The 26,505-nt window shown below is 37.8% G+C and overlaps 1 protein-coding gene across 1 annotated transcript in view; it reads left to right on the plus strand.

The window, feature by feature from the left end:
- MARCHF1 (membrane associated ring-CH-type finger 1) overlaps positions 1–26,505 on the plus strand; it is a 593,424-nt gene that overhangs the window by 280,159 nt on the left and 286,760 nt on the right. The gene's annotated exons all lie outside the window — the stretch shown is intronic.

The raw sequence follows: 26,505 nt of genomic DNA on the forward strand, positions 1-26,505 counted from the left end.
ATTTACATTGAGAACCCTAGCTGCAAGGAAATCTGGGAAAAGCAGTTTGGGGCTTTTCCAGATGTGGAAGGAGGGAGGACTGCAGGTTGAATGAATCAGTCCAGGGTCCTCAGCAACCTTCCAGCTCCATCTCCCACGCAGCTACTCTCTCGGCCTGACGTTCGTTTCCTCTCCCTGCTGTACTTTCTTTTTTCAGGTATAGGGTTTCCTCCTTTAGTCCAACTTGACCCAACAATATGGTATGATGGTACTGACAAAATACGTGGATTTAAAAACAAGCAGGAAAAAAAAAAAAGAAGAAGAAAAAGAAACATTCCTAGGTAATATGTGAAAACTTGGGAGTTTATCAGGCATTGTTAGATCTAGTTTGTAATTATCTTCCAAACCGGTAAAGCAGATACGAGACTGAACTTAACCATAAAATGAATACAACTCCCAGAAAGCGCACACGTTTTGAATTAAACTTTTGGAGGTTTTAATTCAATTGTTTACCATTCGACCTTACTCACAAAATCCTGACATTTCAGCATTGCTCCAGGCTATACACAATATGTTTTAGAAACTAAGCCCAAAACTGGATTGGCTAGATACAATCTATCTGCTATTTAAAAAATGAGTCTCAGAAAATTAGGAAGTCAGGCAAGGCCAAGTTATTAACCTGTCTGCTGGAATAGGTGAGAGGATTATCTCCTGTGCAGCCTGGCCTTCAGTTCAATTGTTTGTCTGATTAATTTTCACGCGAACATAGATGCTTACATTCCCCTCAGTACAGATCTGTAGGGAAAACCTTAAACTCATGAAGTAGCTCTGCACTTATAAAAGTAATGCTGGCAGAAACAGCATTTACAAATGGAAGTGTGGGTTTTTAATGCTGGTGTGTACGTGGTCACCATCCTGTCCAGGAGAAGAGCTGCCTCCCTTCCTTCTGCGCTTTCCTTTGGGCCTTTGTGCACTTCGTAGAGATCCAGGGAAGGGGGCCCTGGGAAACATGGCAAGAGCTGTATGGAGATTTGGTAATTTCTGAATATTTAAGTGGGTGACTTGAACTGCCACATATGAAAATGTGTAAGTCATAAGAGAGAGTCACAAATATGCTAGTGACACATGGTGTCTAGTGTAGGTTCTAGGAGATGCGATTCAAGCAACTTGAATTTTGGTTTTATGTTAACTGATGCAGGTCTTCTAGTCTTTCTCTGCCTCTTTATTGCAGAGTAAATATGACAAAATTCTTATCATCTAACTTGTTACTGTATGATGGTGTTTCACAAACTGTTTTGGGTTTCTCTTAGTAAAAGGAGTTCTTCGGCGCTGAGTGAGAAAGTATGCATCTGACGGTCAGAAATCACGCTGATAAAAATGGATCTTTCTTTGGAGGGCCCTTTCCTCTTGCACTTTTGGGTGTGAAGGAGTTCTGACGGTGGTCTGCAGCACCCCTAGACTCGAGCGTTGATTCAGCTACTCAGCTTGACTGCCTGGGGGTCCCTGCCCCATCTGTGTGCTCCTTGTGTGTCCTTCCTGGGCCTGTATGTTCGTTCCTCTGTAGAGAATTACGTTACCAGGATAAGACGTGCTTCTGTTCTTTAGTCAGATATAAAAGTAGCTCTGTACTCCCTGCCTGGAATCCCCAGACTGTCTTCTGCTTTTGTTTCACAGGAGACTCACAGTGTGAAGTTATAAATGTTTCTGATGAATTTGTCTCCAAAACAAACCTAGAACCCAAGCACTTATTTTTTGACCCCTTTTCTCCTAATGTATAACACAGATGCACTGCCAGGGTTCAGGGCTGAGGGAGAAATTAAAATGGTGTTTTATTGGCCATAGTGAGTTGCTTTACCAACCAGTTTTTTTCCTTGTAAGTTGTTTTTGAGGCTTTGTGTGTATGTGCATATAAAACTGAATACATATTTTTTTCTATTTTTAACGTAAATGCCCCTTTATTTCTCCCTCTCTTGACTTCAGCTTTTCTTGCCTTACAAAAAGAACTCCAGACATCAATGAATACATTTTTACCAAAGTTTCTTTAAAAATGTTTATTTAAATACCTTGAAATGTGCCTCCATTCAGCTGCCTCATGTAGAAGTCACATTTATATAAGAAAAATCACCACAGAACAAAATTCCATAATGTCTGAGGCGTTAGGTCTTGTTGTAAAATGAGGAAAAGAAGAATAATATAAAAGGTAAAACCAGAGGAATATCGGGACTCAGTTATTTCTTATGTTTCCTTTGACGCTCTCAACGTGCTTCTATAAAGTTAAGAGCAAGCATGAAAGAAAGAAAGAACATTTTCAAAGTAAACCAAAGGCAAAAGTTTTTGGTCAGGACGGCCATAGGATCACGTGAGGAATCTTTGTGTGTGTGTGTGTGTGTGTGTGTTTGTGTGTGTGTGTGTGTGTGTTTGCTGATTGCACAGTACCCAGAGTTGTGCCTCTCTCAGATCCACTGAATCGACACCATGGTGTGCATTCTATAGACTCACTTACACAAGACACTGATTTCAGTTCACGTTTGTGTTTGTTTAGCTGTATTGATTTAAAAGTCTCCAAGAAAAAGAAAGGTCTTGTTTTCATTGGCTGTATGTCTCATTGTATGGTCCATTTCAATATTGCAAAATTGCAAAATAAAGTTCAATTAATAGTGTACAAAGAATTAACAATATTATCTGTAACTTAGAAAACATCCTTGGAGTACACCCAGGATTAACTAGTGCAAAAGGGTTTTTCTGTTCAGCCATGTCTTACTGAATACTCACCACGTGGCAGGTGTGGGCTAACCTGAGGGCCTTGCCTTGCTTTCATGAAACGAAGGAACTTAGGCCTTAAATGAACTTACAGTCTAAAAGGAAACATTTAACTCAATGTCAGAAGTAATTCACTAATCAGTGTTTTAACCAATCGATGTATTCAACACATTTATAAATCATGTCAATGAAAGTAGAAACATAATCTCAGCTTTTTCAAAGGCATTATTTGACATAAGTTCTTATTTTTATAATGGAATTAATTAGAATAATCTCCTCCAGCAGTGTCAGGTGTTGTAATCTTCAGCTAGTTTTTGATGCCTTTAATGTCGAGGTCCCTGTCCCTGACTCTCGCAATTCATTGGGGAAAAAGTCGATATGTTGGTCAGAAATCTGATTTTTGAAAGTTCCCTAAAGCATCAACATGCTTAGAAGAGGTTTGTATGTAAACAGTTCTATACCACTACATATCTTATTTCTAACCTAAGATAAAAGGAGACATGCATTCCTATCTGCCTCTCAAAGCTGCCATAAGAATGAGTATAATATGAATACTTCTAGTTTCCATTGGGAATGGCAGCAAAAAAAAATGTTTTTATTAATGATTCTCTTTTTCATTCTAAAAAATGAAAATATTCATATCTTCTGTATGCAAAGGGAACATAAATGTATATAACCTTAGACTGTAGAAAATATTCTGTAGTCATTAATTCTGCAGAGAAAAGTGTGAGGAAACCATAAACTTTACCTAATTTTTCTTTCTGGGAATTGTGGGAAATGCCTCAGTATTGTTATTTATAAGTTAGATTTGCTAATACTATTTTATTTCTCTGTTGTGCCTCCTTTGTTCCTCTGCTGGGAGCAACCCCATACGCCTCCTGGCCACTCCCTGAATTACCCATGGAGATACAGAGCTAAGCATAAATACTGTTATCTTTTCAAAAAAATTATTTTATTGAAGGACAGTTCATTTACAATGTTGTGTTAATTTCTACTGTACAGCAAAGTGATTCAGTTATACATATATATGCATTCTTTTTCATATTCTTTTCATATGGTTCATCATAAGGTATTGAATACAGTTCCGTGTGCCATACAGTAGGACTTTGTTGTTTATCCATTCTCTATATAATAGTTTGCACCTGCTGACCCCAAACTCCCAACCTCTCCCTCCCCCATCTCCCTCCCCCTTGGCAACCACAAGTCTGTTTTCTATATCTGTGAGTCTGTTTCTGTTCAAAGATAAGTTCAATAAATATTGGATCTTCATGGCAGCCTTCTATCCTTTCCAAGTAGGGATGCCCTTGTAATTCTGGCAATACCTGTTGTTTGCTCATAGCGCTGACTATATTTTCTAATTATTTAATCAATATATTGTCTACATTTTGTATATTCCCCTGGAAACTCTGTGAAGCAGGGTGCATGTTGATTTTGCTAAATGTTGTACCTTAGTTCCTAATACAACACTTCTAGACTCTCAATGAATATTTATTAAATGAATAAATACCACTTGAATATTCTGTAGTTCAATGAAACCTATGTTTATGTACAACTTTAGGGTTGTGTGTATGAATTTGGGGAATCACTTTATCAAATATTTCAAAATTTTTCATCAAGAAGGATAGTGACAATGTAAAATCTTGAGTGAAATTTTTAGATAATAATAAATTGTGATTATTTTTCTTGTGTTGCCTTGTTCCTAAACCAAAGAGAGAAGAAATGACTTCTCTGATGCTTTTTGGTCACTAATAGCTTTCTAAGATATCTTACAGCTGTTGGATATATAATGTGCAAGTAAATTGCCGAAGCCAGATTATAAATGGTACGACAAAAGTTGTTAAATACTAGATAATAATCTAAGTAAATTAAACTAGGTTAATTAACTAGAGAATAACACATTTTGTCAGTTATTTTTAACATCTCATAAAATCATACTGTTTTTCAACTAGTCCATTTTCATCATTTCATGTCTTTAAAAGTTTCATGACAAAACAAAGACCTTTCAGTGTTTGATGCTTAAGATTGGCTCAAAACCTACTGGTCCCTATTTTCACTCATTGATCACAAGTAGTTTTACTCATAGGCTGAATAACCATAGCCAATCCACTGCCACACTCTCCACAGGAAGTGTGTAGGAGAACATGTATCCTGTCTGGATAGCCAGACATAACTAGCTTTGATAAACCCGCATTCATCACAGGAAGAGCTGAAAGAGGAATTGGTAGGAGCTGATTCAAGTTATTATTTCACTGAAAATCTGAAATCAGTGAGTATACCTTAAGGGGAAAATGTTTTAGTGAAGAATAATTATTAAATAAATAATTTAAGTGATCAATTGTGTAAATAAATATGAAGTATTATGTTGGCATTTATACTTCATTCAAGATTTTAGAACTGAATAGTTTATAAGCTCAGAAAGGACAGATTGTGTTCAAAGATAATTCATTAATTTAGTGGCAAAATCCTATATAAGTGAGAAGTATTGCAAAAAGAAATAATAAAGCACCTTCTTGAGTGGTAAAACCTCTAGGTTACATTAACAACTGCTCCCTATGACAAATGAAAGTCAACAAAATAAGGTTCAGTGCTGGTAAAAAGTGGAAAAGTGCCTCTGAGTATACAGATACTGAGAGCATAAAGCACCCAAAACACACGAGGTCAAAGGTTACTGTTTCTCATAAACGGTAGTTAGTCCTCCTTTATCTGTGGGGGAAACGTTCCAAGACCCCCAGTGGACCCCTGAAACCACAGATAGTACTGAACCCTCTATATACTGTTTTTTCCTATGCATACATACCTGTGATGAAGTTTAATTTATAAATGAGGTACAGTGAGAATATCTGAATTGCCAGCATCACTACTCTTGCGTTTTGGGGGCATTATAAAGTAAAACAGGAGTTACCTGAACACAGGAACTGCAGTACCGTGACAGTCAGCCCGATGAACAAGGTAGCTGCTAAGCGACTAATGGGCAGGACATGCTGGACAAAGGGCTGATTCACGGCCCGGGAGGGACAGAGAAGGACAGTCAGATTTCATCACACTACTCAGACCGACATGCAATTTAAAACTAATGAATTGTTTCTTCCTGGAATTATCCCTTTAATAGTTTAGGTGGCTGTGGACTGAGGGTAACAGAAACCCCAGAAATCAAAACCACAGATAACGGGGGACTGGTGTAACAAGTTTCAGACCCTCAACACCTAACAGGACAGGTGTTCATTGTGCCAATCATACAGCCTTTAGTACCTACCGTGAACATATTTAGAATTCAATACTGACTCTGTACAGTGATCAGATGGAACCAATGGAAAGGAAAAGTGTGAGATCAATAGCACAGAGAAGCTGGTGGTGGGAGTCCCAGAGCAGGAAAGCCAGGAGAGCAAAGAGAAACGCAGAAACAACACAGCTCATGTAAGCGATCCCAGCACGGTTAAGGTAGGCTGGGCTAAGCTGTGATGTGCAGTAGGTTATGTGTAGTAAATGCATTTTCAACTTACAATATCTCCAATTTACAATGGGTTTATCAGGATGAACACACAGTAAGTCAAGAAGGATCTCTATATGACTTTAAAATAAATACATATAACACATATGTGTGTGTGTGTGTGTGTGTATATATATATATATATATATATATATATATATATATATATATGAACTTTGAGTGATGACATTAAATATTTATTGGAATGATCAAAAACTGATTCTGTGTACTAAGCCTTAATTGCTCATTTGTTAATGTGCTTTTTTTGTAATCCCATCCCCTCAAGTTATAGTTTGGTTTTATTTCTACTCTTCCAGAAATTGTGATGCGGGTACTTCTTCCTTTAGATAAAGACTGAGGTTAAGGGGATTTTATGATTTTTAAATTTTTATAAGAAGGGAATATATTATCCTCACTGGCTATAATTTCTTTTTCTCAATTTCTGTTGTTGAATCTCTAGCTTAATTTTCAATGTATTTTTGGCTCAAAGTACATTGATTGTGTTTTATTAAAGGTAGAAACTGAAATATAATTTTCCTGAAGGTTTGACATTATTTGATCACCTCATCATTGGGTTCCTACTGGTCACATTATCTCAGCAGGCTTTAATTACTTCTGACCATTCTGCTTTGTAAATGTTTATGCTCTAGCAGCGCTAATGCTGACATGCTTGAATCAGGGTAGAAAACTATCAACTCAGTTAATTATCTAAGACTAATTTAATGACCACTGGTGTGGTTTTCAAAACAACAGCAATGGTTTATATTTGATTAGGAATTTGGTTAGGACATTATTTTACTGTAAAATTCAGAAAAGTAATGGTTCTCTTAAATCTCTACTGTCCTGATGTATACCTTTTATCTTGCATTAGGTAAAATTCAAGTAGTGGACAGAACAAGATGTTTAGAATTGATTAGATTTGTGTGTAGATTCCAGTTCTGCCATTTATCAGCTGCTGGATCCAGGCCAACTTGTCTTCAACTCTCTGACACTCGGTCTCTTCATCTGTAACAGGAGGGTAATGATGCCTTTCTTGCTGGGTAGCTGTGAGTTAGTGAGATGGACAGAGCAGCTGGCAAAGCACTCAGCATTGTAATGGGTTTTTTGACACAAACTTGAGACATCAGAACACTTTGGAGGTCTGAGTGGACATGTGAAGGAAATTCTTTGTCCATTCCCTTAATCCTCTGACTTTTGAGGGTCTATAATTCTGTCACTTTTGTAGGTGTTATGGGTACAGATGACATAAGACTAACGAACACATAGTGAGACTATTTGTGTTGGAAGCACAGTGGATTTAACAGCAGGTGAAGAAGACTGTAAGTAGTTACAGCCTTAGAGTCTACAGTCTTTAACAGGGCTTCTACACTCAGATCCATGAATGGAATTCAGGACACTACAAACCTCCTGACGTTTTATGTAAAATTGTACGTGAAGAGTACTTTTCTGGAAAAAGGAGTCACAGATTTCATCCTATTCTCAATGACATCTATCACCTCCACACCTCAAATAACTGGCTTAAAATCTAGCACTTCTTTTTTTTGCCTTACCATTCAAATAATCGGCAAATAAATAGATGGCAATGATGCTTGTAATAATTACTTTTGTATTTTCCCAGTTGTGTATGCATGTTGCAGTGAGTAGAAATAGTTATAGATCAGGTGACTTTCAGAATGGAAGGTCAGCAAGAAGGAGTGAGCCTCCTTAGTGAAAAATAATCATGTGATGTGTGCGTAGAATAGATGTTCATGAAAAGGAATGCAAGCCTTTAATCTCTATAGTTACATATTCCTTTAGATTCCCTACTTAGAAATCAAACAACAAGTGATTTCTATCTAAGAGATTCAAAGTTGAGAACATGGCTGAAAAAAAAAAACAGGTTAAATGAAAAGTAATTAAGTCTTTGCAAAGCATAAAAAGTCACGCAAAGTTATGCTTTTATTAATTTTATGTAATGACATTATCTCATAACTCTACCAGTTTCCTTGCGTGTCTGCTGCTGGTGGCTGTGTGAGGAGAAGAAGTTATAGAGGGAAGTTTGCTCTGTGCTTTCTTCTGCCAAAGGAGCTTCTGTTTTGTGACAACAGAGCCACAGACGATGCTTTCCTGAAGTGGGATTGCAACTGAGTAGTTTTTCCAGGGCCTTGACAATAAATGAGAGGTTCAGGAGTTGAAGCTGGAATTTTCTACTTTTGCAGTCTTTTATTCCACAAAGGACAGCTTTTCCTTGATTTGTGGAACTAGTCATTTCTCAATTGAATTAGGAAAGAGATGAAAATTAGGGAGAACCTAAAAACTAATTAAAGCAGTCGTTTTTTTTTAATCGTGATAAAATTTTCATGATTAATTTTCAGTTTACCTTCTTTGAACGTCTCAATTTTGGCCCATAATATTTTTGATTTACCTCTTAGTGTCAGTGATTTAATTTACCACAAATTTATCAACCTGGATAATTGAAATTATTTATATTTAATATTCTTCCCCAAATATTCATTGAATGCCTACTGTTGCCAACTCCTATACTAAGCATTGGCCATACATGGTTCTTGACCTCACGGTCTAGTTAGAGAAATAGCCATTAACTAAATTACCGAACACACACGAAATGTAAAATTGAAATTGTGATCAATACTAGAGAGGAGTGGTAATTGAGGTAAAAGTGTATATAATTAGAAAATGAGACTGTCTTGAAGAAGTGGCATGTGTTGAGAGCTGAGGATTAGAGCCCACTAAACAAAGAAGGGAGGGAGGTGTGCCCCAGAATAAGGAAACCGTGTGCAAGCACCCGTGGAAACAAAGAGTGTATCTGAAGACCAGGAGGCCCAGTGAGATTGTCAAGAGTGGTCCACGATGAAGGTGGAGAGGTGGGGGTGGGCCCAGGTTGGACAGTGCAGGCTGGGTCAATGAGCTTTCATTTTATACTAAGAGCAACACGGAATTTTAAGCAGGTAAGTGGTGTGATTCCATTATATTTTCATTTTAAGCTCCTCCTGCAGCATAAAGAGTGAAGTGTCACAAGAGCAGAAATGGGTAGAATACTTAGGAGATTATTTCAATAACCCAGATGATGATAATGGACTAGAATTCATGGGAGGTGGGGTTTGTGGAAACTAGGAAGTGGATGTGAATGAAGCTTGTAAAGTCAACTTTACAGGATCGAGTGAGGGGTTGGATGTGGAAAGAAGGGAGAGAGATGCAGAACCACCCTCGATTTCCAGCCAGCATAATTTGGTGACTGGGTTACTGTTATTAGAAGTAAAGAACACTGGAACAGAGCAGGTTTGGTGGGCTGTGAGGAAGATAGTAAAATTCATGGTAGGCAGTATGAGTTGGCATGTTCAAAATGAGACGTCAGTAGACTTTGAGTGAATGATTTGCAGAGTAAAGAGTGGCCTGCAAAGTGTGGCCATGTATTTGTATACCATTGAATCTGTGAGCCGGAATGATTTTCCCAGTGAGAAAGAATAAAATGAGAAAATGGAAGGACCCAGAAGAGCTGGAAATCCTAATGTTAATGGCCAGAAGGATGAATTCTAAAGGAGACAGAGGAAAGCTGCAGATTCGTAACAACCAGGAGCGGGTTGTGATGTGGAGGTTTATAGAAGAGAACGCTTCAAAAGGACCACTGAGGTCAGCATTCTAGAAGGCTGCCGAGAGGGCAGGTTAGAAGAGTGAAAAGTATCGACTGCAGTTGACGATGTAAATGCCAGCACTTGCCGTACCAAGAGCTGTTTGGCATAGCCTGGAGAGTAAGTGCGGGTGAGAATGTGGAGACAGTGGGCACAGAAAACTCTGGGGAATTTGGCTGTGAAGGAGAGAGGGCACTAGCTGGAGGGGAACATAGGGTCCGTTTTATGCTTTTTAAAAATATTATTCAGGAGATGTAGAAAGTTATCAGAGGTATAATGAGACTCAAGAAATTTTGAAATGGTTGTGGTGAATTGGAGAGGAGGCTTTCAGAGAGACAGAGTAAGGTCTACAGAAGGTATTTCAGGGCACTTCTGAGTTTGCTAATCATTAATTTATAGTGGATTGAATACGTCCTGTTGTGAAACTCTCCCAGGCAGCGCTCTGCTGCTCTGGGGAAACCACAGAACTCAGATGTGCAGGGGTTTCATTACAGCCAGCAGTTCCACCATCAGATGTGATGAAAAATGAGAGAGGCTGAGACACCAGAAAGTGTATTATTAAAATAAAAAACTATAGAGTATCAACTTGATAATGAGAGAAGGAAAGAACATAAAGAGGACCAAGGACTGGGACGTCCAAGAGTGGTTTAAAAATGATTTGATTGCAGTGGGTGTAGTCAAATAATAAAGGTGGATTTGGAAGTGCATTTGTTAGAGCTGATCACCAGTCTCAGCTGTGACTCTGGCGTGCTGTCTGAAGCGCCAAGGTAGAGAAGCACACTGGGGTCAAAGGGCCACGGTGATGCTGGATCATTAGGGGGAATGTCCTCAGGCAGATGAATAGCAGGCTCTGGGCCAGGAAAGTAACTGTGAGCCTGGTGCCTGAATCTTCAATGAGAGAAGAAATCTGAGCAGATTGTCTGCAGACATTAAGAGTGAGGTGTTGAGCATGATGGCATGGGCTTCAAAAAGAGAAGTAGCTGCCTGGGAGTTCTAAGTGTAAGTAAGAACGTCAGTTTCTCTTCTTGACCGTGAGGTTCACAGGATGGTGAGAAAATAGCCAACACTGAAAAACTAGTGTCTTCAGAGGCAAACCAGAATTCAATGAAAACATGGAGACGACACAGGGGGGCTTTGCAGGTTTGGGAATGGCAGTTCCAGAGGGTGACATGGCAGGGTTTGGGAGAAGGGGGAGGGATTAAAGCCTGAGTTTGGGACAAAGAAAACAGAGCAGTATGGGAATGGTACTTGATTTGAAATGTTCCAGTTTTATCAAGAAGTATCAGAGGATAATTTTCTAGCTAAAAGTAAATATTAATTCACATTGATTTAAAAACAGATATTATGACATGCATCCCTTACCTCTGTTAGGATTCGTGAAACATGGATAAAAGAATATTTTGCAAAATCCCATAAGATCAACAAGATAATCTTTTATTATCTTCCCCTTAAAAAGGAAGCAGATTAAAGCATAATAATGAAATAGGAAATATTGAAATATTAGTAAATGAAGCAACATAGAACAAAGTAAAACATCTGGGTAATAATTTCATTGCCGATACCTTCCCAAGTAGTTTCAAAATGTATGTAAATTCTTGACAGAAATGCCACCAAATCCTGATGGATATGTAAATTGTATTTTTAATCCACCTGAGCATACACACTATTTGGGTGCTATTCTGTTGGACACAGACATATTCTGGAGTGCAACAGGTCATGAAATGTGGCTTGCAATTGTATAAAACTAGCTCCTTTTAAAGAGTAAAGAGATATACTGGTGAGGGCATAATTTTACGTCAGGGAAAGATGATATGCTTCTGACACGTATGATACACATAAAACAGGAGAGCAACCAGAGCTGAAGGGTAACACAGTGAATAGTGGTGTATTGCAATCAATAGTGGTTTATTGCAATCTTGAGTCCTAATTATTAAAGACACGTCTGACCTTGTTTTTCATCTTATGACTATTTCCAAACCATTCTGGCATTTGATCTCATGCAACTAATGTAAACTTGCTGAGAAAGTAACTGGCAAAGCCAAGGCACAGAAGAGTAGACAGGGAAGAGGTTTGGGGTCAGAAAGACCTAAGTCATAGTCTGTTTTCACCACTTGGTAGCTATGGGCCTTGAGCAGGTTTGTTAAATCCTCTGAACCTCAGTTTCCTTAGTAAACTACAGAGCATCGTAGCTACTGGGAGCTTTGCTTTCTGAGCCAGTAAAGTGAAGTGATGTGGACAGGGTATGACCAGGTCCTGGCACACAGGAACTGCTCTGGCACTCATAGAAGTTGTGTACTGTGATCACTGAGCCTGCGCCTGGAAACCAGGCTGCTGGTTTCAAACCCCAACTCTGTTACTTCCCAGCTATGTGCAAGTCACTTACCCTTCCTGAAATGCAGTGTTCTCATCTGTAAGTGGAGATAACACCACTTATCTCGATGGGCTGTGGTCAGAATTAAATAAACCTTTTCCTCTTTGAACACAGCCTGATACATAGTATCCAATAAATATTTCTTTGTAGAATTGTATTAAAATTAATTATACAATAGTACTGACAAATAAATTATTATTAATAGTATCATTAAAGACTTTTTGGTTAGGACATCCAGTCAAGAAGGGGAAAATGTATGAAGGTAAAGAGTTTTAGCTGAACCACAAGATATTTTTAAAAGTCACACTAAGGTGGTATTTCACTCATCTGATGTGGTCTATGTACTTTTTTGAAGATCAGTGTAGTTTGTGGTAATTATGTGCCAACAAGTGCACAGGCCTATATGAGAAGTCGTCTCCTGCTTATTGATCAGCCTCAGGTCTTATTCCCTTTTCTCAGCTAGTTTTCACCACCGTCGCAGCAGTTTACATGTAATTACAAACGTCTAGTCCCACTGACATCCCCTTAATTTCACTGTGTGTTATTGCTCAAGCTCCAGACATTCCTTTTAGAAGTCCCATTGTATTGTTCATCTAGTAGAAATGAGGCAACTCTGAGTACAGTATGGTTGCTATGAAATAGTAGTTTCTGGTAACCCATAGAGACAAATGTTTACTACTTTGGTCTGGTAAATACGTGCGTTTGCGTTTGCCTTGAACATATAATATTACTTGAAGATTATGTTTACTTTTCTCCAGCCACAGAAAGGGAAGATGGAAGGAGTTAATATGATTGAAAAAAAGATGGTTGCTATTTTAATTTTCATTTGGTTGGCTCATTTCCCCACATTTCTGCATTAATTGTTAGGCTGGTAGTTGCCACAAGTTTTTCTGGGAAGGAAGAACTGGGTACTTTTCTGGAATGTCTCTTTTTTTAATCATTTGTCATTTTTATACAATTTAAAGGTCACTTTGCACTTACAGTTATTACAAAGTATTGGCTATATTCCCTGTGTTGTATAGTACATCCTTGGCCTATCTTATACCCAATAGTTTGTACCTCCCCCTCCCCCCTGATAATCACAAGTTTGTTCTCTATATCTGTGAGTCTGCTTCCTTTTTTGTTTTATTCACTAGTTTGTTGTATTTTTGGTTCCTCACATAAGCGATATCACAGTATTTATCTTTCTCTGACTTATTTCACTCAGAATAATGCCCTCGTGATCCATTCATGTTGCTGCAAATGGCAAAATGTTGTTCTATTTTATGGCTGAGTTGTATGGAATATCTCTTACGTAATGTTCTCATATCTTATACAATCTGCATAGACTGGTCATTTAAATTATTGAGTCTTGGAAGATCATAGCCCTAAATCTTTGACATCTTTGAAGAAAAGTCTTACTGTGTGGAACTATAAAAGCACAGAAAGATAGACTGTGGCAGATTGCAGAGAAGCTGGGCCTTAGGCCTGGTATTTGAGGGTTGGATTCCTGTCTTTTCCATCAGACAGCTGTGGAATCATGAAGGTATTTCATCTCTCTGAGCCTCTGTACACTAGGACTAGTAATACCTATCCAGGAGTGCTGTGAAGATTTCATGCAATCGTGTGGATAATGCAACAGTACTAGGCATTGCTCAAAATTGATGTCCTGTTAAATTTCTTCCTTTCTTTATCAGTAAGAAAATATAGCACCATTTTCTAGATCTGCCACAAAAGAAGTTTCTTTCAAAAGTGTAGTATGGTTACTTGGGTGTTAAAGGAATAAAGACTGAGACCATTTTATTTATGAATATGTACGTGTTCACTAGGATCTTTGGGAGTTTTAAAAATCTTGGCTTACATGGAAAACTTGTGAGAACATGTTACAATAAAAGTAAAGTATCCAAACTTCCTCTCGTTTAACGTGTTCATGTAAGATTTAAGGTAGAATGCCAAGTTGAACTTTATTATAATAATATTGCCCTTACTACTCTATGTTCTGGACAAACAAGCCAAACATAATAAAGAAAATTCTTTGTTCGTGAATATATCTGGTTAACAACTATGGCCCTTTCATTCCATCTTAACTTTTAAGAAATGATGTTGACCATTTTCTAGCATAGATAAACTTAATTTCAAAACCAGTAGAAAAAAAATCTTCAAACTTTCAGACTTGTACAAATGTATTTTTTTTGTACAATAAATCATGAGTTTCTAAAAAGAGATACATTTTTTGGCATTATAGAATTTTTAAATTATTTTAACTTGTTTATATAATTTCCACATCTCACACTCCTTTAGTGTTTGTTGATAGTTTTTTGCACAGACCAGAAAACTAAAATAGAAAGAAAATATATGATTTGCCCAAAGTCCCGTGACAAAGAAGCTTTTGAACCAGAAATAATAAGTCTTCTGACTTGTAGTCCATCTCAGTTTACATTACATTGTACCGCAAAGTTTTCTTCCCCCCCAAAAAGTGTGGTTACAGCAAATAATTTTCTAGTCATATGAAAGTAATTTTTTTTCAAATATGTTACTTACTGGCTTCTAGGATGTGTGGTATTTGCAACTAATTTAGTCATTTTATAGGTTATTTTAGAATGAAACTGCTTGACAAAATAATCAGAACCTTGTACATAACAAAATTGAGTGAAAGTAATTTATGTATTCAAATATAGGCAGATGGGATGCAATTTCAGCTTTTGTTCTTTGATTTCTTTTTAAAAGTATAGTTGACTACACAAGCTTTGTAGAAGTCACATCCACGTAATATCCTAGTATAACGTTTTGCTTGGGTTAGCAGTAATGCATGTTGTGTGTTGTCCTGAGGAAATGTGAGGGCAGAATAGTCCCATGAATAATAATGCTTATTTACAGGTGACCAACCATGGTAATAAAGTACGTTAGCAGAATAGAAGCAAGATATCAACTAACATGCACAAAAACTGACCCAAGAGTCTGAAAGCAGAGCCTACATGTTGGGATTGGACAAATATGGGTTTGAATTCCAGGGTTACTTAAACACTCTGGTCCTTGGATTCCTCTTCTTTGAAGCCACTGAAAGTGGCTTAGGGGCAAGTGCATGGGCTTAGAAATCAGCCTGACTGTTTAAGACTCAGATCTATCAATGACCAGTCATGTAACTTCCAGCATGTGATAAGTCCACAATTCTGAAATCCACAAAGCTCTGAAATCCCAATGCTCTGACTACAGTACCACCCATCCTGAGCTGACATGAGCTGTTTATAATGTTTACTTATCCCACTTAGTGTGTGAAGAGTCTATGTTTGCTGGTATCACCCTATATGCTATTGTGAGGTTGTACGAGGTATGGTTCATGTATGATGTTACCTTCTAAAAACAATAATAGATGATAACATTTCTGAATTTCAAAGATCATTTAGTTCCAAAAGGTTTTCATCAGACACTGTGGACCTAGGTCTAATATCTCTAAGCCTCAGCTTCCTCATCTGTGAATGAGGGTGAAAACCACGGCTGAGTTACTGAGTCGTTGTGGAGATTAAATGGCGTGATCCAAGTGAAGCACAGCGCCTGCTCCATTGTTAAGTACTGAATAAGTAGGAATCATGATAATTATACTAGAGTTTCCCCAGTGCCTCAGACTGTCAGCTCTTTTCTAATAAATTTTCTAGGTTTGACCTTTACCTACAACTGAATTATATTTTTCTTTCCTGCCCACATACAGTTGCCACCAAGGCATCAGAAATTTGATTCTGCTCTTTACACCTCTCCCTCTCCGTTTTGGTTTTCTGAAGACTAAAGGTATTTAGGAAATTTATTTTGGCAATCAGGGACTCTCCAAAGGAGTCTGCTGAGTGGATTGAAAGCTTAGAACTTGGGCCCGTCTGATGTATAAATATTAATATAATTTTGCAAAGGAACAAAGTTTGAAAATTAGACAAACCACATTCTGAGAGTTTGAAAAAGTCAAGAAAGGAACGACTCCAGATTTGACTAGATGAAAGACTTAAGGTCTCGTCTATTGTGTCCCGGAGAAGAAAAACAGGCAAACTGACAGATTTCCAATAAGATAGCCCTTTGCTGCAGTGAAACTTCTTTGGGCTAACACAGATGTGACCGATAAAACACAAAAGCAGTGATACTACCACTCCTTGACGTTGACAGTAGTGCCTGAGTCACTATTGCTTTAAAGATATACTCAAGCAAATTCAGTGGTTTTGTGGGTATTTTTGGAAATGAGGTGAAGGAGGTTGGCTTCAAAGTGATTTCTTAACCGTGGGTGAAATTACTTTATAATTGTCAATAGGTCATATTTATATTCACTTAATTAGTGGTAAGAATTCAAAGACATTTCTTAAATTTATTTATTTTATTTATTTATTTTTGGCTGCTTTGGTTCTTCGTTGCTGCGCGCGGCTTTCTCTAGGTGCGGCGAGCAGGGGCTGCTCTTCGTTGCGGTGCGCGGGCTTCTCATTGCGGTGGCTTCTATTGTTGTGGAGCAGGGGCTCTAGGCGCACGGGCTTCAGTAGATGTGGCACATGGGCTCAGTAGTTGTGGCTCGCGGGCTCTAGAGCGCAGGCTCGGTAGTTATGGCGCACGGGCTTAGTTGCTCCGCGGCGTGTGGGATCTTCCTGGGCCAGGGTTTGAACCCATGTCCCCTGCATTGACAGGCAGAGTCTTAACCACTGCGCCACCAGGGAAGCCCCAAAGACATTTCTTAAAAATATTAACATTTCAGATTTATAAAAATAACGAAACAATCAAAAATATACTTAGCTAATTTTAATTTTAAATTCAAGCAGTATTTTGGTCTGTGAATCAACTTTTTTTTTAAGGATAAGAACTTCAATTTTACTTTTAACCTAGAAAAAAACGTTCATACCATCATGGAAATTATTGTCATATGAAAAATATGCTGAACCATTTGAGACCACATGGACGTGGTAAACCCAGACAACTGTGGGCCACAGAGGCAGAGATGGATTCACCTGTAGACTTTACATGCTCAGGCTCCAGAGAAGCAGTAGAATCTGATTTTTTTCAAGATTTATTGAGATAGAATTGGCATACAAAATACTGCACATGATTAATAGATATATAAAATTTGGTGAGTTTGGACATATGTATACACTTGTGTTACCTTTACCATAATCAAGGTACGCAGTATATCCTCCACCTCTACAAGTTTCCAGTATCCCTCTGGCTTTCTTTTCTTCTTTTTTTTTTTTTTTTCACGGTAAGAACACTTAATCCGAACACGACTTTAAGTGCGCGGTGCCTGACTGTTAATTACAGGCACTAGGGTGTACAGCAGATCTCTGGTACTTGCTCGTCGAACTTTTTACCCAGAACCTGATCATTTTTGAGTTAAAGTTTGTATTTACTACCTTGTAAAAGAACACTGAATGCAAAAAGAAAACCTCACGGGAAAGTTCAAAATATTGCTGGGTATTCTTAAATGTATTTATCATCGTTTTAAAATTATTAACAATTTTTAAAAATACTATTGAATTACAGATAGTGGAAAGCACCACGATGGTTCTGAGTTTAACATTGCTAAAGACCTTTAGTCAGCCCAGAGCGGGGGCTTCCTCAGACCGATAACACTGACTCTTCTCATTACCCCCCTCTTTTTCCTTCACTTTATACAACCTTGGCAACCTCAGTTTGTCCACATCAAAGGTGGAGTCCACGCTTGGGAGGGGCAGTCCTGGAGAGTCACTGTAAATGGTTTAATTGTGGGCTGCCAAGGCTCCATGTCAGTCTTTCCCGGTTGTCTTGGGGGTCTAGCATTCAAACTAAAGGTGTCTCCCAGTCTGAGAGTTTTTGCTCAGAGCTTTTAAAATGGTATCATTTACAAGAAACCTTACCAAAGACAGAAAAAGAAGTGAAGCTTTATAGAAGTTACTGAGCTCAGTGAAAATCCATAGCCTTTCTTCTTTCTATCACTCCATTATTTATACAATAGGAGTCAGTCCTTAACATTTTTAAATTATTTTCTTATTTTAAAATATTTTTATTTTGACCAATAACTTATCATGTACGTCATATATATGTGTGTGTTTGATTTTTATATAACTTATATGTATATCCACACATGTATTAAAGTAATGGGAATGAAAGAAAAGAAAAAATATATATATCTTTTTCACATAATAATATCAGCAGATGCTATGTGCCTCATGCAGTCCTGGTTTTCAATATAATTGTGACCTTTCCTCTGACTTATTCTGAAATCATGGAGGACTTTATAATAAGAGAGAGTGAACCAAACAATTTAACATTTTCAGTTCTTGGGGAAATTTTTTCGTACCAAAGAGATGGGCAGAACTGATATTTATTACTAAAGTGCTATTTTGAAATAAATACAAGTGTGAAATATTATAGATATCATTATAAAATGCAAATATCACTGCAGAGTGGGTTAGACGTTGAGGTCTCAGCTGGATTTTTCTTGAACCTATCACTTTATAAGCACTGGTAAAAAGTTTTTCTTTTTGCGGTTAGTAAACTACTCTGCGTAACCCACAGCTAGTCTAGTCTTAACACAAATCATGACCCCTTTTTAAGGTTTCGCATAGAATAGGTCTTAATTGGCTTAACAGTAACAAAGCATTTTTAAATTTTAAATCATGTGTTAATTATCATTTATAGGATTAAAGTCAGGGAGGGATGGTGAGTGAAAGCTGGGAGTCAGTTGCAAAGATACAAGAAGGGAAGGGGACAGGCAGAAGGAGGGAGGACTTGCTGTATTTGGGATGCAGTGGCAGCGATGGTGCGGAGCTTTGAGGTCCTGGCTCTGTGAGAAATGAATGAGGCGGTCTGATCTGGCCTCCACCCAGCCAACGTACCTCATTTTCTTCTTAAATACAAAAGTGGATTTCAATGCATTTCCGTGTGACCTGTCGCTCGTTTTCACATCTCCTAGGCCTCATTCAAGTGATAGTGATTTCTCTGACTCTAATGTACACACTGCTATATTTTAAATGGATAACCAGGGACTTCCCTGGCGGTCCAGTGGTTAAAACTTCGCCTTCCAATGCAGGGGGTGCAGATTCAATCCCTGGTGGGATGCCTTGCGGCCAAAAAACCAAAAAAAAACATAAAACAGAAGCAATATTGTAACAAATTCAATAAAGACTTTAAAAAATGGTCCACATCAAAAAAATCTTAAAAAAAAAAAAAAGGATACGGGGCTTCCCTGGTGGCGCAGTGGTTGAGAGTCCGCCTGCCGATGCAGGGGACGTGGGTTCGTGCCCCGGTCCGGGAAGATGCCACATGCCGCGGAGCGGCTGGGCCCGTGAGCCATGGCCGCTGAGCCTGCGCGTCCGGAGCCTGTGCTCCACAACGGGAGAGGCCACAGCAGTTAGAGGCCTGCGTACCGCAAAAAAAAAAAAAAAAAAAAAAAAAAAAAAAGGATAACTAACAGGGACCTACTGTGTAGCACAAGGAACTCTGCTCAATATTCTATACAACCTAATTGAGAAAAGAATTTGAAAAAGAATAGATACTTGTATGTGTATAGCTGAATCGCTTTGCTGTACACCTGAAACTAACAAAACCTTGTTTGTTAATCAACTGTACTCCAATAAAAAAAAGTTAAAAATATATAAAAACATGTCTGTTAACCAGTATTTAATTTCCAAAATTAAATGGAAAAGATGTTTTAATTCATACTTATATTTGAAATTTCCTTTCAGCTGTAGCATTTCCAATTCAGGTTGCAGAACTTCTGCTAAACTAGGTCAATCAAGCTGGAGCAAACTTGCCGATTATGTACTTGAATCAGAAAAGCTTATATAGAGAAGCCATGGAGAAAGGACGGTCCAGTCAGGATGTGATTAGTGAAATGGATGTTTTATTTTATGTGAGCAGGAGTTATAATTGGGTTTTGGTTAGCTGTGGTTTTTGTTGCAATTACATTGCCTAGTTAGAAGAAGCTAATGTCACTCAGTATCTGCACATAAGTAATTTTTTTCTCTCTCTCTCAAAACACTGTGTCACAAACTAGCACAACAGGAAGCTAGCAGTTCAGGAAATGTGTGTAGGACTGAGGGGAGAGAATCCCGGAAGAGGCTGAAGTTTACTACTAAGTTTACCCGAGACTCTGAATAATCACGTCAGAGTCGATTCTGTAATTCAGAAGCAGTGTTTTAAAAATACTGCTAGAAAAGTGTTAAACCTTTGCATATAACAATTTTATAACAAAAATAGTAAATACTTATCGGGTGCAATAAAGAAAATCATAAAGAAGCAAATAAAAATTACCTATGATTTCACTACTCAGAGTTAAGGACTATTAAATTTGGGGTATATTATTTCCACTATTTGTTCTACATCTATGTTTAATGTAATTGGAATAATTCCACGTGTATAATACCATACCTTTCTTCTTTACATTGAAGCAGAACCATTTTTATAATCTTACTATAAATTCTTCATTAACATTATTTCAACAGTGAAATAATAATAAATGGATATGTCAAATTTTATTTAAAGTGCCCCTTTTATAATACATTTGGATTACTTCTAGTTTGTCACTTCCACAATCATCTTTAGGCATAAGAATTCTTTGGGTAATTTTGCATCATTTTCTTGTAATAGATTCCTAGAAATGAAGTTGTAAGATGATAATTGGAATGAAGATTATAAAGGCTGCTGGGAAAAAGTACTGAATTGCTTCCAAAACAGCAGTATACATATCCATAAATTGTGTATAAAAATGCTCATTTCACATGTAAGCATGCGTAAGTGTGTGTCTCTAAATTATAACACACACACACACACACACACACACACAGCATATAGCATTTGACTGAAAGCTGTAATTTACCTTACATTTCTTTGTATCAGTGATACATTTTTAAATGTTTATTAGCCATTTATGCTTTCTCTTTGTGACTTGTCTCTTTACATATCTGACCCATTTTAATACTGGGAACATTGTTACCATCCTTTATCAATTTATATAGCCGTTTTACAGAGTAATCACTTTTTGAAATTTTTAGTAACTATCGTGCTATGTTTCTTCTGTCCAATTATGTTTTTTGATTAGGATTGTGACAAGCAGAAGTGCTTATTATTTTTGTTTTTCCATTTTATCTGACATTTCCTTTGTATCATCTTTCATTTTTAAGCTTGGAGAAAAATTTTTCATCTGATATTTATGAGACATACTTTTTGCTTTCTTTTAGATTTTATGGTATCTTTTTTACATTTATCTCCTTAACCTATCTGAAATTTAGTTGGTTGAGTAATGTTTTATTAGTCTGGAATTTTTTTATTGTGAATGATCACACTGTTTTGGACTAAAGTGGGCAGGTTTATTCTACAAAATTGGGAAGGGAAACATTGTACCTGGGAATAGGAGCAGTTGGAATCAGACAGGATGCTGTCTCCCATCTCTCCTCCTCTCTGCATACTGGTTTCATTTTCTCTTTGCAGTGGGGAAATGGTGCCCATCTGTTTATATCTTCAGAGCTTTGCCACCAGAGAATAAGCCCCTCCCTGCTAAAGCTTTCTTAAGAAAGAACGTCAGTTGTCACATCGTGGGTTATGTGTCTACCCCAGTGGCCAGAGAACCAGGGTCCTAGGGTTAGTGGTCCCCACTGGAGCCCATGGCTGGAGTGGAACAGCAGTAGTTATCAAAAAAAAAAAGAGGATGCTGCAATTAACAGGAAACGAGAAGGTGCTAGATGGATGGAAAGGGCCTGGAGCTCAGAGGTGGGACTGAGACGTTCCCTTCAATGTTCTGTTTCAGTTTGTTTCACTTTTTGGAGTTTAGGGGGTTGCTAATCATGCTGTCATCCCTCCCATTCTTTCCACTCTCCCAGAATGTGAAGCCAACTGAGAAAGAAAGGAGGGTGCCAGATAGATGGCAATTGACACGTTAATCCATTGCCTATAAAGTGGATTAGAGAAAACTATGTGCCTATTTGCCCTACAGTTGGGTTTTACGTGTAACTCCTAAACTGAACCCATTCTTTCCTGCTCCGGCCTGCCACTAGTAAGGGCAGAGCCCCCTCGTAAGCCTAGCGCATGTATAAGCAGAGAATCCAAGCATCTCCCCTAGGACAGGCACTTAAGAGTTTGCAGATTGTTCCCAAGAAAGTGAATAAAACGAAACTAGAATTAGGAGGATCTCTGGAGAATCACATTATTTAAGGGGTTGGTGACGAAGAATCCTAAAAGAGCCTTCAAAAGATGGGGGTAAAGAATTTTAACAAGATAAGAGAAAGACAAGGAAGGAGGGCTTCTACGGGTGAACCCTGAGTTTGTGTTGGTGCTGTGACTTTAAACCACCAATCACTCTGTCCGTCCATAGCAACTGACATTCTGACATGGAATGCCCTAAGGCCAGAATTCTGAATGCAGCCATGTGCTCCAAAGCTGTCAAACGTGCGTGCTCACCAGCATAAAGAAAGTTGGGAGCCTCATGTCTTATCTCTTGAACTTCAATGTCCTCACATTTTTCAATTAGGAAAATGGAACTGAAATTTGATATTGAACACTTTTTTTCATGTTGCTTCTGCCCTGCAGTAAGAAAAGCTAAATTTAATTTTGGGGGTTCAAAAGTGCCGTGCCAAATTTTGCTTGACAGTAGCTGCTTTTGAGTCTAAGAATGTTTGATCTTATGTCTTTTAGAAACCATATTTTTAGGTTTACTAATTACCAGCTTGCCAACTTGCTGAATCTTGAAGAAAGAGTGTGTGTGTGTGTGTGTGTGTGTGTGTGTGTGTGTGTGTGTGTGTATCTTCACAGATTACCTTCTTGCCTTCATGGATAATGCAGGTAACCAGTTGTCTGGGCCGTTATCCAAAGGTGAAAAAATAAGCTTTTCAAAGCCTCCTTCGGAATGCATAACTTTATTACAGTCATTGGAGTCATTGAAATTTCCAAAAGAGTTGTGTTCTATCATTAAAGTGAGTGATTTGAAACACAAGGCACTAAGAGGCAATGACAGACATGCAGCTAAGAATGAAGACCGGACAGGGAACAGATCAGACAGGAATGCTTCAAAGGAAAATAGAGGTGCAAATAAGTCATTTCTACATTTGTATTGTTCTAACGCACCGGCTAGTGGGCATTAGTACAAACTTTGGATTTCTACTCTATGAATGACTCACTCACCTTTGCATGGACTGTTATTTTATTATAGTCATAGATCTCTGGGAGATAAACACTCTTCGATTTTCTCACCAGAGATGGGAAAACAGGAAAGTTTTAATTACGTTGATTTAGTCTGGTGATTCTTTTGCTTAATTTAATTGAAAGTTTAATTACTGACCTCTAATTTTTCTTTTAGAGCTTCTCATATCCTTTTAGTTCAATATTTCTTTTTCTTTAGGTTTCATAGAAAAGTTTTAATTCAATTCAAAGTAATAGACAATAGAGAATTTTGTTTTGCGAACTATACACAACTTGATTTTTTTTTTTTTTTTTTTTTTTTTTTTGCGGTACATGGGCCTCTCACTGTTGTGGCCTCTCCCGTTGCGGAGCACAGGCTCCGGACATGCAGGCTCAGCGGCCATGACTCATGGGCCCAGCCGCTTCACGGCATGTGGGATCTCCCCGGACCGGGGCACGAACCCGTATCCCCTGCATCGGCAGGCGGACTCTCAACCACTGCGCCACCAGGGAAGCCCCAACTTGATTTTTTAAGACATTTTTTCTACTTTCTTTTTTATTGAAGTATAGTTGATTTACAATACTGTGTTAGTTTCAGGTGTACTGCACAGTGATTCAGTTATGCATGCATATATATATATATATATGTATATATATAATATACCTTTTCAGATCTTTTCCCTTATTACAAAATATTAAGTATAGTTCTTGTTAGAGTAGGTTCTTGGTTACCTATTTTACATATAGTAGTGTGTATATGTTAATCTCAACCTTCTAATCTATCCCTCCCCTCCTCCCCTTTGGTAACCATAAGTTTGTTTTCTATGTCTGTGAGTCTGTTTCTGTTTTGCAAATAAGTTCGTTTGTATCATTTTTTTAAGATTTCACATATAAGTGATGTCACATGATATGTGTCTTTCTCTGTCTGACTTACTTCACTTAGTATGATAATCTCTAGGTCCATCCATGTTGTTGCAAATGGCATTCTTTCTTTTTTATGGCTAAGTAATATTCCATTGCATATTTCTATCAAACGGTGGTTTGCAAACTTTGGTGTGCTTCTGAATCCCCTGGAGAGCTTTTCCCCAACCCTAGAGTGATTGAGTAGGTCTGGGTGCTACCTCTCAAGTTCTCAAGATGATGCTGACAGTATGCATCTGAGGACGGCCCCTAGAGAGCCAGTGCTGCAGAAAACTGATTGTGACCCAAAAACAAAGGTCCTTGATGTGGTTACTTTTCACGTATTTCAGTTCTTGGTGTTAAAGTCAACCGTGTCTCTGGATGTGGCTGCTTAGAGTTAGAAATTTGTGGGACCCCCAGGAATACAGTTTTAGGAGTGAGTGACGATGTTATGAGTAGTGCTCTTGTGGTCCCATAATGGCCGTTCTTTAAACAGATCGTCCCACTGTGATCTTCGTTTGGCTCAAGAGCTGCTTCTCAAAGATGATTTTGTCTCTATCAGAGTGCACTTTAAGCATTAATATGAAAAGTAAGGTCATACTGGAAGTAAATAAATAAAACCATGCCTGCCATGCTGCATGTCTTAAGAAGCTACTGTTTCAGCTGCAGAAATGAGAAATCCAATGCTTGGTTTACAAGTGATTTCAAACAACTCTTCCAAGATAATCTCTTATATTTGTGTAAGTATAAGAATCTACTTGTATAGAAATATTTTGGTAAAATACATTCGTGACTTTGCAATGGGGATTAAAGACTGAATTTAATGTTCTCCCCCAATCCACATGGAATTGAAACGAAAAGATGCAAAAGACCATTACATTGGGAGAAAGACTGACTTAAGCTTCAATTAGAGATGCCTTCCACCTGTTACTAACAATATAATAGTCTCAAGTGGGCACTGCACTTGAGCTGTATGCCAAGTATTACATCAAGGAGAGTGTGATTGCAAAGTCAAGAGCTATCTAACACTTGGCGGATCTAATTAAAATGCACAGTTTAGAGACACCCCTGAACTCAGGAGACTCTTAGGATACATGTTTTACATGAAGAAAACATTATTTTAAAATATTCAAAGTAGATTTACTTCCCAATGTTGCATAACTATGAAGACCACTTCTTCCAGAAATTCCAACTGGAGTTTTAGCAAGAATTCAACAGACATGAAAGTCTAGAGTCAGAGGAAACACCTTAAAATGAGGCTTAATGGGGTGAATCAGGTAGTAAATGAGTGTTTTCTTTACCACTTGAATGTGAGGCAAGAAGTCATTTTTTGTACGTGAAAGAGAAGTTCTAAATTAGTATTAGAATCATCAGAACAATGACTTTATATTAACACTGCATTCCCTGTAATTGGAGCAAAGCACCTAGATTTCTTTAACTGATTCATCTTATTATTCTCACCAGAGGAAAGAGAGTAATTTATCTTTTTTATAAATCAAATAAGATCCTGTTAGTATTATGCTCAAAGTTACAGAGTACAGACCCTGGGCAAATCAAGGGAAATTTTGGTCAATGGTTTCCTCTCAAGAATTGAATGTATCTAATGTATGTTCAAAATTACTTTTGCTTTTCAGTTTCAAATACTTTCTCTCCATTACAAAGAAATCCTCTTAAAAATACTCCTGTAAAAAAATCCTGAAACTGAGAAACTATATTGTGAATACAGCAATTAAAACTAGGAATGAAGAACATACACATGAACACCATGGATGACTCTCAAGATCTTGTGTTGAGTGAAAGAAAACAGACACAAAAAGTGTATTCATTGTTATTCTATTTGTATGAAGTTAGAGAACAGGCAAAATTAATGGAATGTGAGAGAAGGGCAACTAATAGTCACCTCTTAGGAAGAGGAATTGACTGGGCAGAGGAAAGGGCAAGCGTGCGTTGCTGAAGATGTGTATTTTGATCTGGCTACACATGTTGGTGTGTACAAAGGTAACACTTCATTGTGCTGTATACTTAAGATTAGTACATCTTGCCAAATTTATGTTATACCTTAATAAAAAATAAAGTGAAAACAAGTCACTGTAGGTAATTCAAGTTATTTCAGTGACACAACTCAAAATATTTAAACATAGCATCTAGAGATTTTCAGGAAACTGGTAGGTAGGTAGATACCCAGGGACATTTTCTTCAGAAACTGGTGCCTCAAATATTACAGCCCGTCCCTGTGTTGACTTTTGGACGATTCTTAACAGTCCATTTGGAATCCTTCCATGATCAAAAAT

This window comes from Phocoena sinus, chromosome 5 (genome assembly GCF_008692025.1).
Source record: "Phocoena sinus isolate mPhoSin1 chromosome 5, mPhoSin1.pri, whole genome shotgun sequence".
In the NCBI taxonomy this organism is placed as follows: Eukaryota; Metazoa; Chordata; class Mammalia; order Artiodactyla; family Phocoenidae; genus Phocoena; species Phocoena sinus.